Genomic DNA, 14,784 nt, shown 5'->3' with positions numbered 1-14,784 from the left:
ACTACCTTTCCTGTCAGTTGTAAAGCTGAATTTTAATAGCTCACCCTGCTACTCTCTTTGCTTGAGTTTCAAAATCACGTTACAGGCAAATGCATTGCAAGTTTAGCATCTTCAGTGGTCCTTCTCAATTCATTTTTCTAGAAGTAGCATCTGTGAATCTGATTGCCATCCAAAACCTTGTGTTACTTCACATCAGCTGTGAAACTGCTTATGCTAACAGGGGATAACAGAACATTTCCCTGTGGGTTTGAGAGCCTAAACTCAATGTGCTCTCTGTGGACACTTTGCACCTGGTCTCCTTTGTGAGCCATTCTATATCAAGTCATGGGAACAAGAGGATCCAGAAAAAATCTTAAATATTGCATAAAATCCTGCACAGCCAACACAGGGATACTTCACTCTTTGAAATGCATTACTAACACCATTCAGAAAAAGGAAAATATCTGAAACATTCTTAAGAAGGCTACAGCATTCACGTGCTCAGAGATGGGAGGTATGGAAAGAATCATTTTCATTCATTACGTTGCAAAGCTTAAGATTTGAATGCAGCTCTGGGAAAAGCACATCTCTAATATAAAAGGAGCATTTCCGGGCCTTTAGGAAGCCCACTTGAGAAAGTACCATGGTTTTGTTGTCTTCTGGATGCTCTTTTTCCTGGCTGTGGGCACCACCACTGCATTTCAGCCAGCACCCACTGCCTGCACTGCTGCCACTCTGCAGCAGCAGGAGGAGCTACCATCACATGCATCTGGCACCTTAAACTTAACAAATGGCCACTGCCAGCAAGTTGATAAATACTACTAAGTAAAGATGCTTCAACTGGAAAAGGCTGAAGACAAACAGAAAACAGGCAAAAAAAAAATCAGAGACTGGGTGCACACAACAAAACCACCCAGATTACAGCCCTACGGCTGGGTGCTAATAAACAGGGATAGATGAGCATCTCTACAGGAGCTGTCTGCCTCGAGTCACTCTCCAGACAGCAGTAACTGAGATGAAACTTTAGAATGGTGGGCAGACTCTCCTCGCCCTACATGCAGGGGTCAAGCACGGGCTGTTCTGCAGGCTGCACAGCAGTCATTGACCCGGCTCCTGCCAGCCTCCCCAGGGAGTGTGAGTCAGCAGCCCAGTTCTTCAGCCCTCCCCTGCACTGTTCCCTGTCTCACTTCTGCTCCCAGCCCTCTGGTTAGGGCAGGGAAATAGAGTTTTATCTGCTGTGCTGAGAAGCCTTGAACTGCTCTGAGAACTACTACGGGGTTGTTGTAACTTCCACTGAAACTTCTGGGCTATTTGCTCACTTGCGGATGTAGGAGCAAAATGCAAGTGCAATCTATGGCAGAAAGTAAAGGATAGTGCAGCTCCATGGTTACCTGAGTTATGAGTGCATTTACCAGCTAGGAATCTTGTCCAACAGCTACCACATCATGAACAAGTAACCAAAAAGACAACACACAAACTGATCCTACAACCTATCACAACCCTTAGAGAAGCCCAGCTGCTCCAGGATTCCCATCTTTATCTTCACCAAGCCCTTACCCACTCCCTGCATGCATGGGACAGACCCAGCTGGAAAGGCCAAAAACCAGAAACCAGGGACAAAATCTACCATCCCAATTCACCAGTCATATTTCTCACTGCAAATTACATTGTAATACCAAAATAGCTTTCTACCACATAATCCTAACACACATTTGAGCTGCAAGAATGTCAGTCTTGTCTCAAGAATAAAAGTCATTATTATGCATCATAAAAAGTAGTTTATAACTCCTGTGTAGCACTTACAGGCTTATTTAATGACGTATTATACCATCTCATTTTTTCTTTTTGATTAAAGAAATAATTTTCATTACTTGTGGGTTTAGAAGACAATAAATAGGAATTAACATTTTGAGAGAATCCACCCATTGATAATAAGATAGTCTTCCAAAGAAAGAACCAAAGTTGCAACTAATGAATTCAAAGCCTACCTTTTTTTCCCCTACTCTCAAGCGGGCAATACCATGGCTTTCTTCTCTTGATTATCACTGCAGGCACCTGAATCCACCTGAAAATGGAAGAATACAGATTTTATGGAAAGTCAGATGAGACTAGTTAATAATTTATTATTTAACCAATAATTAAAATCCGCTTGCAAGTTTGGTCTTTTGTTGTTTTTTGGGTGTTTCGATTTTTTTTTTACATGATTTAATTCAGTTGTGACAATAACGTGTAGAAATATGTTGCCAATGAACATTAACTGTATTTTGTGTCTCTTCATTATCTTGTATTTTACCAGGTTGTCAAAAAACAGATTCACGATAGAATGGCTAAATATAAAATTGTAGAATGCAAAATCAGAGGATCATAGAATGCTAAATGTGAATAGATCTGGAGTCCAAACAGAACAAATGCACAACATTGAGCTTATGTAAGAAATTGTTGATAATTTGCATATATAAGGCTCAGTTTGTGACAACCAAGCCTCTATAAATTCATTTGCACCAGAGAACCATTTTACTATTTTGTGCAAGCACGATAATTTCTCTATTGACAATGGCTTGGTTTTAATGAGTCCTACATTCCATAATTTTTATTTTTTTTGAACGGGCTGAATTTCATGTGGAAAAAAATCACTCTACAGGATATAAATGCATCCACCAGAATATGTAATTGTACATTATTCTTAAATCAAATAGTACAACATTTTGGCTTCAGTCAGCAACGTCAAGAAGGATGGAAAGCATCATGCTTGCACATCAAGCCCTCTGTATCATGTGTCATACCTAGAGGTGCCCAGACAAGCAGGCTCATTGCTGGGTGCACCACAGCTCTCTGTCACTATGAAAACATCACAGTTTTGATCTTACTGTTATTGGATTTGCGCTGCTATGCAGTCATTCCTATGTCTGAACTCTTTGAATAGCTTCTTTGAATGGTTTCTTTCCCATGAATGGTTTCTGGTTTGAAAACAAATGCCACTCTTTGAATAATTGGTATTAGTTAGGATGTTAACCCCTCAGACTACTCTGATGACTCAGGACAACGTGGAGAAAGGCACCAGATGACTTCATTCACTGCCTTTCATCTCCTAGAAACTCAGGTGAAATTACAGTTAAGAATGCATGTTAGCATTATTTTGTCTCTATTAAAAAATGACAATGACAATGATGTACGTGCTAAAGGAAAAAAATGAGATCAGAAAGGCAGATACCTTACCAACTGGGACCAAGCCTCTGGTCTAATTAATAATACTCTGTTATAAATTACCACCACAAAGAATAAAGTGTTTGTAAGGCAGTAATTAGGTATTAGTATTTGTTTTCATGAAGCATCTGGGAACAGTACCAACATTACATCCTCTTTAAAATATCTGATGAAAAGAAATACAACACAGCAGAAAATCACTTTTTCATTAGATTATTAAGCATGCATCAAACATTTATTGGCTTTTGAGGCAAAATTGATGCGTACAGGAAAAGACCAGAAGTCTGTTATTAGAGGGTTCTACTGAAAGCAGCAGAGCTACATATGGGATTTGTTCTGCAATTTGAGATATACACGGTATTAAAATAAGATGCTGCCCTGCAGTAAACACCACATTTTCAACACATAGCAGAAAGATGATTTTAAAGGTCTCTTCAGTGTCTGCATAAACAGACATTCGGATGGAGGTGTGATTGACTCTTCTTGCAGGCCGTGAGCTGACAGTGAAGAACTGAAAACTAATCTTGAGTACAGAATGCTGAACATGCAGATGAGATGCTCAGAAATACACACCACAAATACAACGACAGTCCAACAGTGCTTAGAAAGCCAATTTGCAACAGCCTTTGCTGACTCTCTTACTTCACATAATAAATCACTACCATACATCCTCACACCAACACCCAAGTTTCCTTGAAGAGCTCAGAACAGACAAAGCACAGAAGCATGGCAAGGGCAGATCTCCCCTACCATGGAGAAAACACTGCAGGCAGGGAGTCTGCAAAATGACAAACCATTCTATTTAAGACATCTCTTTTGCCTACTTTTCTAAACTCTTAAAGTACTGCATCACCACGAACTACTTTCTGAGTCAATTCTTTCCCAGGTCCCTTCTCAAAGTGAGGAAATGAATTCAAGTTACCAGGTATGAGAACGGTTCAGGGCAATATGACCCATAATGTGCTCTGCAAGAAAAGAAATTCGAGTGTTTCACAGCACACCTCACAACAGTCTCTCTGAACATCTGATCTTCCTATGTGCTAAAAAATCTCACTTTCTGAAGCCTACAGGATAGGAGAGCACTTATAACTAAGGAGAGCCCCTCAACATTTAAAGCTCTGCAGAAGGGGAAAACTAAATTCAACTCTCTTAAACACAGCATGAAAAAGAGGAAAGGAGAGGACCATGCCTCACATCAAACCCCAGTGTAGCCAAGCTATGAATTCAGCTGACTGGTCTCAGGTGTGCTAGAAGGAGAACACAGCCCCAGCAGGGTGAGCAAGAGCTGGCATGGGGGATCCCAGCTTCACTGCCTCTGCAGGGAAATGGGCACAGCATCTCAGTGACAGAGAGCAAGGGGAGGGTGCGAGCGCTCTGGAAGAAGTTGGCCCAGACACAGAAAAATGGCAGGAAGGGAGAGCAGAGGAGAAGAAGAGCCCCCAGCATGCAGCATCACTAAGAGGTTCCTTTTCACGGGAGATGCTGTGGCTTTTTCCTTTGCATACTGACCTGGGTATTTGCCAAGCAGAAAATAACTACTTAACACCTCACAATATAACACTAACCAAATGTTACTAATCACCAGAGAAAAGTGACCTCCAAAATCAGCTCAACATAAATCAAAGGAACTCCTTGCAATGCATGAATGAGGGCCAGCTCCGAACAAACTTCTGATCCTTAAAAGAAAAAAAAAAAAAAAAAGTCCTTTCCCTGTTTCTTCAATAGGTGGAAAATGTTTTGGCTTTCCATTTTTTCCAGAGTGCCCCTTTCCCTGTGAATGCAGACACGCAGCTGGCCCAGAGCTGCTGCACAGAGCAGTGCTGCTCCTCCTCCCGCATAGCTGCGGAGTGCCGCAGCACGGCTGCAGAGCAGGCAGGTATCCTTCCCACGGTTATGGCTCCCTCTGGACACAGCTGTGCCGAGCAGATGAAGAGAAAAGGGACCAGGATTTATTGCATAAACACACCGTCTGCTTCTCTTTATCGATTTCGCCTCCACTTGGTGCTGTTTCCCTCCACATGCTCACAAAGCCCCCAGCACAGCAGGACCAGCACCTCCACAGCCCAAGACAGAGATGGGAGGTGGCATGAGGAAAGAGGGGTGAAATGATCTGAGTCAGAAATGTAAGCTGCTAACTGCGGTGTTGGCTCATTTTGAACACTTCACAGCTCTGTTCTTTTAAAAAAATAATAAATCAGTTGATCTTTCCTGGTTGCACTCCTAGAAGTTATTTTTCTAAAGACAGACCAGTTCTTGCCACTTAGAAACCTTCAAGGCATTTGATTGATAACTACACATTCTGTTTGCACTTTAGTCCATCTCTTTAGCAGCCAAGAGGCTCTGCTACATACACAGCAATGCACTTATGCAGCTTGACACAGGGACTTGCAGCTTTTACACTTCATTAGACAGCAGAGAGCTTGGGTCTGTATGAGGGACCTTTGGATGGAAATCCAAATCCAATCCTTGTTTCTCCAATCCTTTCTCCAGCACCTCCTGCTGGAAATGGACCACATGTTGTCAGGCCAAAGTGCACTTCTGGATGGAAACCAAGAAATGGAAGAGAAAGGGAGCTGAAAAGAGAGCTGGCCCACGATGGTGGGACAGAGCCAGTGGGTGCCCAGCGTCCCCAGCCTTCCCTCTGCACAACCACACAGCTCTCAGGTCTGCTGGTCACAGAGCATTTCTCACTGTCCACTTTCCTCCAGAAGCCCATAGGTGAGGTGTCTCAAGCTCCACCTGGACATCCTAATCCAAATCACGTGCACAAACCACAGACCCTTCTCCCATCTCCTTGAGATGCTCAGCACTCTGTAGAACTATACAGAGAAGCACAATATTGCAGCTTTCCTAAAAGAGATTTCACACACACATTTGGTGCAAATTCTCACAAGCACTTTCGTGTTTCTCATAGCTGGTTCACATCTGCAGGCTGGCATTCCACTTCCAGTTATTCAGTGTACAAAAATCCCCCCCTTGTAGGCTTACATCTGCTCCACAGTTTTCCCTGGCTGCAGGCTTGGGTAGAAATGAGACTCAAAGAGCTTGCAGCATTTTTCCCACTGCGTTCTGTACTTTCTTGCAACTTTTCATCAAGTGCCGCAGACGTTTTATTGTCAAAGGCAGATGGTCAAATTGGTGACATGAAAAATCTCCCAACTGCCATTGCCTGAGAGTGTCCCTGACACACTGGGGACAATTGAAATGAAATTTCACATCAGACCAGGGAAGCCTCTAAATTCACCCAAGTGGAAACTGTTTACACAGACCTCTGCAAAAAGGCCAGTAATGCTTCCAGCTTTGTTCAAAGTCACTGTGATGCCCCCAGGCCTATTTTATCCTCTGCACATTCTTTCAAATGCTGAGAAATTTTACAGTCATTCCATTTCCTTCTTGCTCTCACTGGGCTTCAGGAGGAAAACTGAATTTGCTCCCCCTCAGGATGAGCAGAACTTGTGCATGGGGATCAGGGGACCAAATGTATTCCTCTTCTTTTGCATCCCTAACAGATGGGCAGCTATTCTCCTACTTATGAATCTCCTGTTTCAACAAGGAAATACGAGCCAAAGCCTTGAGGGAATTGGGACTGAGGTTGTTTTCATCATTTTGGATGAGCCCAGGTGGATGGAAAATGAACTTGTCCCTCTGCATTCAATCTAATTGCAGTCAGCCACAGCCTTTGAAGCAAATGTCCTCAAATGGAGATGCTAAAATTCATCTCTTCACACAGTGCTGTCACATGAGACCACTCGCTGCCCAGACCCCTTCCTGCAGGAAGGCCACTGTAGTCAGTGCTGGCACCTCCGCCCTGCCTTGTGAGATACAACTTTCATCCCAAATGTTCCTCATTTCATCCCACGTCACAGGACACAGCAAAGGGCTCAGTGGATGCTCAGGGAGAAATGAACAGGACTTCTATCCCCACAGCATCAATTCCCACACACACACCCCCATCCACTGTCCCTTTTGGGGGCCAAAAGCAGAGATGCTGCAGAGGGGACCTGTTCCCTCCCTGCCATCTGTGGGGAAAAAATGATGAGCTTGGAAATTCCCCTAAGGCACAACAACAATCCCACCTACCAGTTCAGCTCCCCAGCTGCCAGACGGGCTAAAGAGCAGCCAAACTGATTAGTTTGCCACATCAATCCCTGACCATCCATGTCTCTTGCCACTTACATTCTGACTATAGAAAGAGAGAAGCCAGGAGCCCCACATCAGGAAATGAGAACAAGAACAATGCTTCAATATTAAGGTATTTCTCTAACCAGGGCTACAACTTGCAGCAGTTCAGGATCATGCAAGTTCATGCAAGTGCACAGTTCCTGCCATCAGCACTGCTATTAGACTGAAGGGAACAAACGTTACTCTTCTTTCTAAAAGATACATGCCAAGGTCAAAGCTTATGTCATCACAAACCCAAAACATGAGAAGCCTACACATTGCTTTCAGCACGAGTTCACTTTGCTGACGTGCAGTTTTCTCTTCATTTAGGACGTTTCTGTCTAAGATTAAAAGCCAGAGGGTACATTCTGTGCTGACCTTCCTCCAACAATTAAAAAGAACTCAAAATCTTCAGGCTTCAGGGGGAAAAAAGTTGAAGCCAATTTAGTCTTAGATAATGCAGCATCAATGAGCCCAATCGATATCAAACACAAGGCAGTCAGCAATTTCAGTATCTTGTTGCATTTCTTTTTGAGGGGTACGCATACTAGCAAAAGGGAAAAAAAAGAGCTCTAAGGATCAAAGCCTTGTAGAGAAAAGCTGATAACTGACTGCAATTGCAGCTCCATCTTATATTTCTGAAAAGATACTACTGAAGCAATTTGCAGAATTTGCCAAGACTGATTTCATCCACCAAGACCTCAAACAAATATTCTTCATTTTTTGTTAGCTATTAATTGGAGTGGAAACTTTTATTCATCCTGAAGGATAAAAAAGCCAGCAGAAGATGACTTTAATAAATATTTAGATCCAAAGAAAAAGCATGCCTCTGTTTGGGAGCACAGCTAGGCTGGCTGCATTGTGTTATTCTCAAATCCGAGTTCAACAGATCAGCTTTCCCAGACTGCACAGAATAAAAGGGACAGAAATTGGAAGTACATTTAAGGCCCTATAAATCATTATGCATAAGGCAAATGCACATGATTACCCCATATTAGAGGCATTTTATTTTATTATGTTTCAATTTCAGCACATTCGGTTTTTCTCCTCTTCAGAAACATAAGCTGTGATTCATCACAATTAAGGTGGCTGTGTTCTGACCTCAGCTTGAACAATCCATGTTGGCTGCAGGGTCAGCTCGTCTAGAGCACAGCTCTTTTTATTCTTTGCTGCAAAGGGTCCCCAGTGTCAAGAACATTCAGTCTGAGCACAGAGGGGGCATATGTCACAATTCTCCCCTTGCATCCCTGAGTGACCTTCTGCAGCAGAGCTCTGGCTGGCCAAATTTTCAAATGCTGGTTTGCCTGTTCCCAACAAGCTGGCCTCCAGCAAGTTCCTTTTTAGCTAACTGGAAATTATTGTGCCAGGCCTTGAGCTACACTTTAAAATAAAACTTTTAAGCAGTGGCCTTTCCCTGATGTGACAAGCCCTTCTCAAATGAATGATTGCAGTAGGTCTGCAGAGTGTACAACGCTTGATACTTAAAAAAATCTTCGTATTTACAGAAAATGTTGAGCTGTAATGAACAGCTCAAAACGAGCCACCTAACAGGGAGGAAGCTGCAGCAGTCCCAGTTCCCAGCTGGACTTTGCCAGGAGCTGTCACTATCTAACTGGGCATTCATCAGCCACCACTACCTGCTCCTCGGAAAGCACAATGCCCAATAATTACGTGTTGGCAAAGCACAGCAAATAGCAGCATGGCTGGGAGATTCTTTTGGGCGTGCACCTCTGATGTTTGTAAGATCCCGTTTGCATCACATGCACACACAGGACTAGTTTATTTGTCACGCAGTCACTGCCGTGGAATTAAATTTGGAAAAGTTACTAATTAAGTGACATCGGTTATATAGTAAAATAAACTATTTAAGCTACTTTCTTTCTAACAGGTTGTAACAAGACAAAAGTAAGCTTTCCCTTTTATGCAGACCAATGGCATATTAAGGAGCTAATTCACACTGAGCAACACGAATTTATGACCTCCATTAAAAAAAAAAAAAATACAAGACACAAAAATCTGTGACTGCTTACTTGAGAAACAATTGAGAGCATCAATCAAACATCAGACTCCCGCCATGCGTTTCAAGTAAACATTGATTGGAAATGTCAAAGAATCAAAACCTCATTAACAGGAATTTACCCTGTATTGATCTGACCCTCTGTCCAGTCAGCAGGAGCTTTGTGCTGTGCTTCTGCAGCAGAGAAATGCCACGTAGGGATGGTCAGGCAGAAGAGAAAAGCATGTGAGTTTGAGAGACAGTTTGTGCCCTTGTGTGATCCAGCTCTGATTACTCCATTACTAGAAGTTTCATTAAGGTAGTGTGCTGGAGTTTTTTGTTTGTAGGAACACGATTTATGAATTTGTTACACAGTTCCCACCACAAACTGAGGAGGTTTGGGGCCTGAATCTGCTCCCACCCAGATAAATCAGTGGAGTTTCCCTGACACGACACAGAGGTGAAATATAAAGAGAATCAGCCTCTTGGGTTACACTCACCAACATATGTCCTCTAAGTCAGAATTTTACATATGGTACCTCAGCAACGGGCAAGTAGCCTAGGAGGTTTCAAAACACAGGAGCATCTTTAAACATTTGATAAATAAAAAGCAGCTCATGCAAATTCACATAACTGCTTTTATCTCACTTCAGTGCAAATGTCACCTTTTTTTTTTTTTTTTCCCAAAAAGAGACATATGTTGAACAGCCAATGATAAACTGCAAACTGCAGTTTAAAGGTAATTTTCAATCTCCCAGAACTTGTGAATTTAATAATTTCATGACATGAAAAAGATCTGAAGCACAGAGTTTCTCAGCTCTCAGTCCAGGCACAGTTGGCACTAGATCTTGCAGATATGCCATTCCCTCCATTGCCTTAAGAAACAATCTCTCATTTTCTCCATCCCATTCCCCAACCAATGGACTCAAGTCTCCCCAAAAGCCTCAGTTTGCTTTATTCAAAGGAGACATCTGCACTGACTTCTCTCAGAGATTGCCTCAATTCCCTGCATTCCTGCAGGCACTGCCTTCTCACACTGCCATGCCACCTCTCCCCATTCCCACTCCTTTTAGTACAACTCACACTCGTCTTCCTACAGTCTGTCTCTCAGAACCCTGGGCAGCCATGCTCCCTTCATTAATATTTTATCCATTCCTCTGCTCCAGAGTATCTTCTAGGTTATCTTCTCCATCTGAGAAAACCACCTGTTGTACAGCTTTTAGTAAACAGCATCTGTGCTGAAACCATTCAACTGGACAGCCACTCAGATACCTCAGTCTCCCCAGCACCAAGGAGCTGCTACTCCTAGGGCAAAACCATCATTTAAAAGCACCACGTTGAAAGTACAGCAGCATTCTGCTGCTCGTTTCTAAAATGCCTCCCACACCTCTTTTGAGAAACCATTTTATTGTCTTACCCTTCCTAATTTTATCCCTCATTCCATCCTAAGTAATAATTTCTTGCTTACTGCTTGCATGCTTAAAAGAGATCTCTGGTTAAAATGTCTCAAACCATTCATTGTTAGTTAAGCCAAACATCATAGACTCTTCCTCCTTTCAAGTTTGAATTGTGTTCCCAAATGAGTTTGATTTTAAAACTGACTCTCTGCAGGAATGAATGCCACAAAGATTTTAATGGCAGGCAATGATAGTGTTGTCTACTGAAAACTGTCTGATGCTACTTCCCAGAAGTTAAAAATGACACAAGAGAATTTTGTGGGGTCTTTTGTTTGTTTGTTTTGTCTTCAAAGCAAACCAGGTGTCAAATTAACACTGCACAACCTGAATTTGTGCCCTCCAAAAAACTGAGCAAAAATATTTGCACTTTTTCTTTCTGCTGCTCTCACGAATTCCTGCTCACATTTGTTGTCAAGCACCAGCTGATTGCTGATCTCCATTGACCTTTTCCTTGATTTCTCAGCACCTCAAGCCAGAAAGCTTGTAAAATATTCAAACGTATTTGTTGTGGTTTAACCTGGCAGGTGGCTCAGCACCACACAGTCATCCGTTCCTGCCCCTCTTCCCAGCAGAATGGGGAAAAGAATCAGGAAAAAACCAGCAGAACTTGTAGGTTGAGATAAAACTATTTACTAAGGTGGTGAAAAGGAAAAGGATAATAGTTATGGCTATATATTTACATGAATGTATGTAACATGTGCTGCACAAGCAATAATTGCTCACCATCCCACAGCTGATGCCCAGCTAGACATCTGAGCAGTGGAACAGATGAACTCCCACCTCCTCCAAAACTCCTTCCACATGATGCCATATGGTATGGAATATCCCTTTGGCCAGTTTAAGACAGCTGCCCTAATTTGCTCCCTCCCAGCTCCTTGGGCCCTTTACTGCACATGGCTCTGATAACACTGCTTAGCAGCAACGATAAACATTGGTGTGTTGTCAACATTGTTTTTCTCCTAGAATCAAAAACACCGAATCTTAGCACTCACTCTGAAGAAAGTAATTCCATCTCAGCTGTAACTAAGATGGTAATATGTCAAAAAGGATAGAGTGAGATAAAACATGCACCCTCATCATTACAAACAGCAGAGAAGCTTCAATGACTTAACCAGGGGCCAAGCAACCTGCACAGCAATGCAACAATGGGTTTTATTACAGACTTCTTATACAAACACAGACAAGCCCACAGAGCCTGTGGCAATTGACTATTCTAGTTATAAACAGAGAGATAATAGGACTTCCCTCTGTCACGAGGATGTTCTGAGTATAACTACATTAAAGATTACCAGGTGCTCAAAAACTATTGCAATGGACCGATATAAAATCTGAAAATAATGACAGAACATAAGGAGTAATACCTAACATATTCATTTTGAAAATGTGACCTTTCACTGTCAATCCTTCTTAAGCTAGAAAGGGCAGATATGGATTTTTCAATTTACAAGCCTGAAAATTGCAAATTGAAAAGAATTCACTTCTGCCCTCTACTGTAAGATAGCTAAAGCATGACTGACAAGTAGACATATCCTAAATATAACAACTTTAATTTCTTTTAAGAATCATTCGCAAAAATTCCTGTTTTCTCCAATGCTTCTCTCCGCAGTGACAAGTTCTCAATTGTGATACAAAGATGATGAGTAGGCCTGTGTTTCCATCAAACATTCTTTGAATACGGTGTTTTGTAACAAAGGACTCGTTTAGCAATTTTGCGAATCAATGAGCCAAAATAGAATAATTAGCATCAGTGGTAGATGAGGAACCCTTAGCAGTAGTCAGAGACTAATTGCCATTAAAACACGCTACAGCACCTAATGATTCTGGTTTAAAACAGCTCCTATAAAGAAGCTGCATGGAGTTATTTGCATTCTCTACATGTCAGGAAACTGTTGATGGCAAGACCTTTGTTCTGATGCAGAATCATAGATTCACAGAATCTTTTCAGTTGAAAGGGGCCTTTAAAGGTCATCTAGCCCAACTCATCTGCAATGGATAGGGACCCCCCTCCAGCTCCATCAGGTGCTCAGAGCCCAGTCCAGCCTGACCTTGAACGTCTTCAAGGACGGGGCATCACCATCTCCAGGCAACCTGCACCAGTGCCTCACTGCCCTTACTGTAAAAAACTTCTTCCTTATATCCAGACTAAATCTCTCCTCTTAAGTTTGAAGCCATTTCCCCTTGTCCTGTCACAACAGACCTGCTCATGAGCCTGTTCTCTTCCATCTCACAGCCCCTCTAGATACCGACAGGCCGCTCTCAGCTCTGCCCACAGCCTTCCCTTCTCCATGCTGCACACCCCAGCTCTCAGCCTGTCCTCGCAGGGAGGTGTTCCATCCCTCAGATCATTTCTGTGGCCCTCCTCTGGATGCTCCAACAGCTCCGTGTCTCTCCTGTGCTGAGCACTCCCCATCTGGACGCAGCGCTCCAGCTGAGGTCTCACAGCACAGAGCAGAAGGGCAGATCCCCTCCTCGCCCTGCTGGCTGTGCTGCTTTGGATGCACCCAGGGTCTGGTTGGCTTTCTGGGCTGTGAGGGCACAGTGCTGGCTCATGTCCAGCTGCCATCCACCACTACCCCAGGTTCTTTACAGCAGGGCTGTGCTCCATCCTTCCATCCCCCAGCCTGTATTGGTTGTGGGAGTAGCCACAAGCCAGGTGCCAGGCCTTGCACTCGCATTTATTGAACTTCCTGTGGTTCTCCTGGGCCCATTGCTCAGTCTGTTTGGGTTTCTCTGGCTGACATCCCATCCCTTGGATATGTTGACTGCATCACACAGCTTGTTGTCATCTGCAAACTGCTGAGGGTGCACTCAATCCCACTGCTGATATCAGGAATAAAGTGGTTAAAAAGCACCAACCACTGCACTGATCCCTGGGGGGACACCACAGCCACCAATCTCCATCCAGACATTGAGCCATTGACCACCACTCTCTGGGTACGATCTCACAACCAGTTCCTCATCCATCAAACAGTCCACCCATCAAATCCATACCTTTCTAATTTGGAGAAAAGGATGTTGTGGAACGCTGTGTCAAAGGCCTTACTGAAGTTCAGATAGATAACATTAATAGCTCTTTCTTTGTCCACTGATGCAGCTACCATCATAAAAGGCCATAAGGTTGGTGAAGCCATGTCATACGTCATCTCACTCTCCACATGCCTCAGCATAGCTTCTGGGATAATCTGCTCCATGATCTTTCCCAGCTCTGAGGTTGGTATTTTCCTGACTTGTCCTTTTCACCATTCTTAAAAATGGGTCCAACGCTGCCCAGTCACCTGGGGCTTCACCTGACTGCTGTGACTTTTCAAATGTTCAATTGAGAGTGGCTTAGTGAGTACATCAGCCAATTTCCTGAGGATTCTGGGATGCATCTCATTGGGACCCACAGACATATGGGTGTTCAAGATCCTCAAGTGATTGCAAACCTGATCTTAGCTCACTGCAAGAGGGATGTTGCTCCCCCCAGTCCCCATCTTCTGACCAATCCTCTTCAGGGATGTGTGAAGAACAGTTGCCAGTGAAGACCGAGGCAAAGTATCTCAGCCTTCTCCTTGTCTGTTGTTACCAACCTGCCTGTATTGCTCACTAGGAGGGAGTGCACCTTCTTAGACTTTCCTTTTCTGTTCGGTGTACCTGTAGAAGCCTTATGTGTTCTTCTTTGCAGCCCTTGCCAAGTCCAGTTCCAGTTTGTCCTTGGCCTAACTTACCCCATCCCCACACTGTCCACAGTGACTCCCGCTCTTCCCAACCCCACAGCCTCTGCTCTAATAACAGCTCCTTGTTCTGTACTCCAGGTATTCACGGTGATGCACACATGTAGCACTGTCATCCTGCAATGATAATTTCATTCAGGATAATGAGACTTCACAAAGTCTTGAATGGAGGATAAAAAGGAAACATCCTCTGCACTGCCAATAAGGTATGCAAATTCCTGTGTGTTTAGATATTGTTTGGCATATAGTAAGTTATTCTTTGTTACAAGACTGT

At 43.3% G+C, this 14,784-nt stretch overlaps 1 long non-coding RNA gene across 6 annotated transcripts in view; it reads right to left on the bottom strand.

Moving 5' to 3' along the window:
• The window catches only part of LOC149915975 (uncharacterized), a 471,330-nt gene that overhangs the window by 331,453 nt on the left and 125,093 nt on the right, over nt 1-14,784 (bottom strand). For all 6 annotated transcript variants that reach the window (XR_016470937.1, XR_016470940.1, XR_016470935.1 and 3 more), the window contains exon 3: nt 1,968-2,044. This is a non-coding gene — a long non-coding RNA (uncharacterized LOC149915975). The remainder of the gene's footprint in view (nt 1-1,967; nt 2,045-14,784) is intronic.

The sequence above is a fragment of the Phasianus colchicus genome, chromosome 14 (genome assembly GCF_987193195.1).
Source record: "Phasianus colchicus chromosome 14, bPhaCol1.hap1.1, whole genome shotgun sequence".
NCBI classification, from domain to species: Eukaryota; Metazoa; Chordata; class Aves; order Galliformes; family Phasianidae; genus Phasianus; species Phasianus colchicus.
This window is presented reverse-complemented; position numbering and strand designations above follow the sequence as displayed.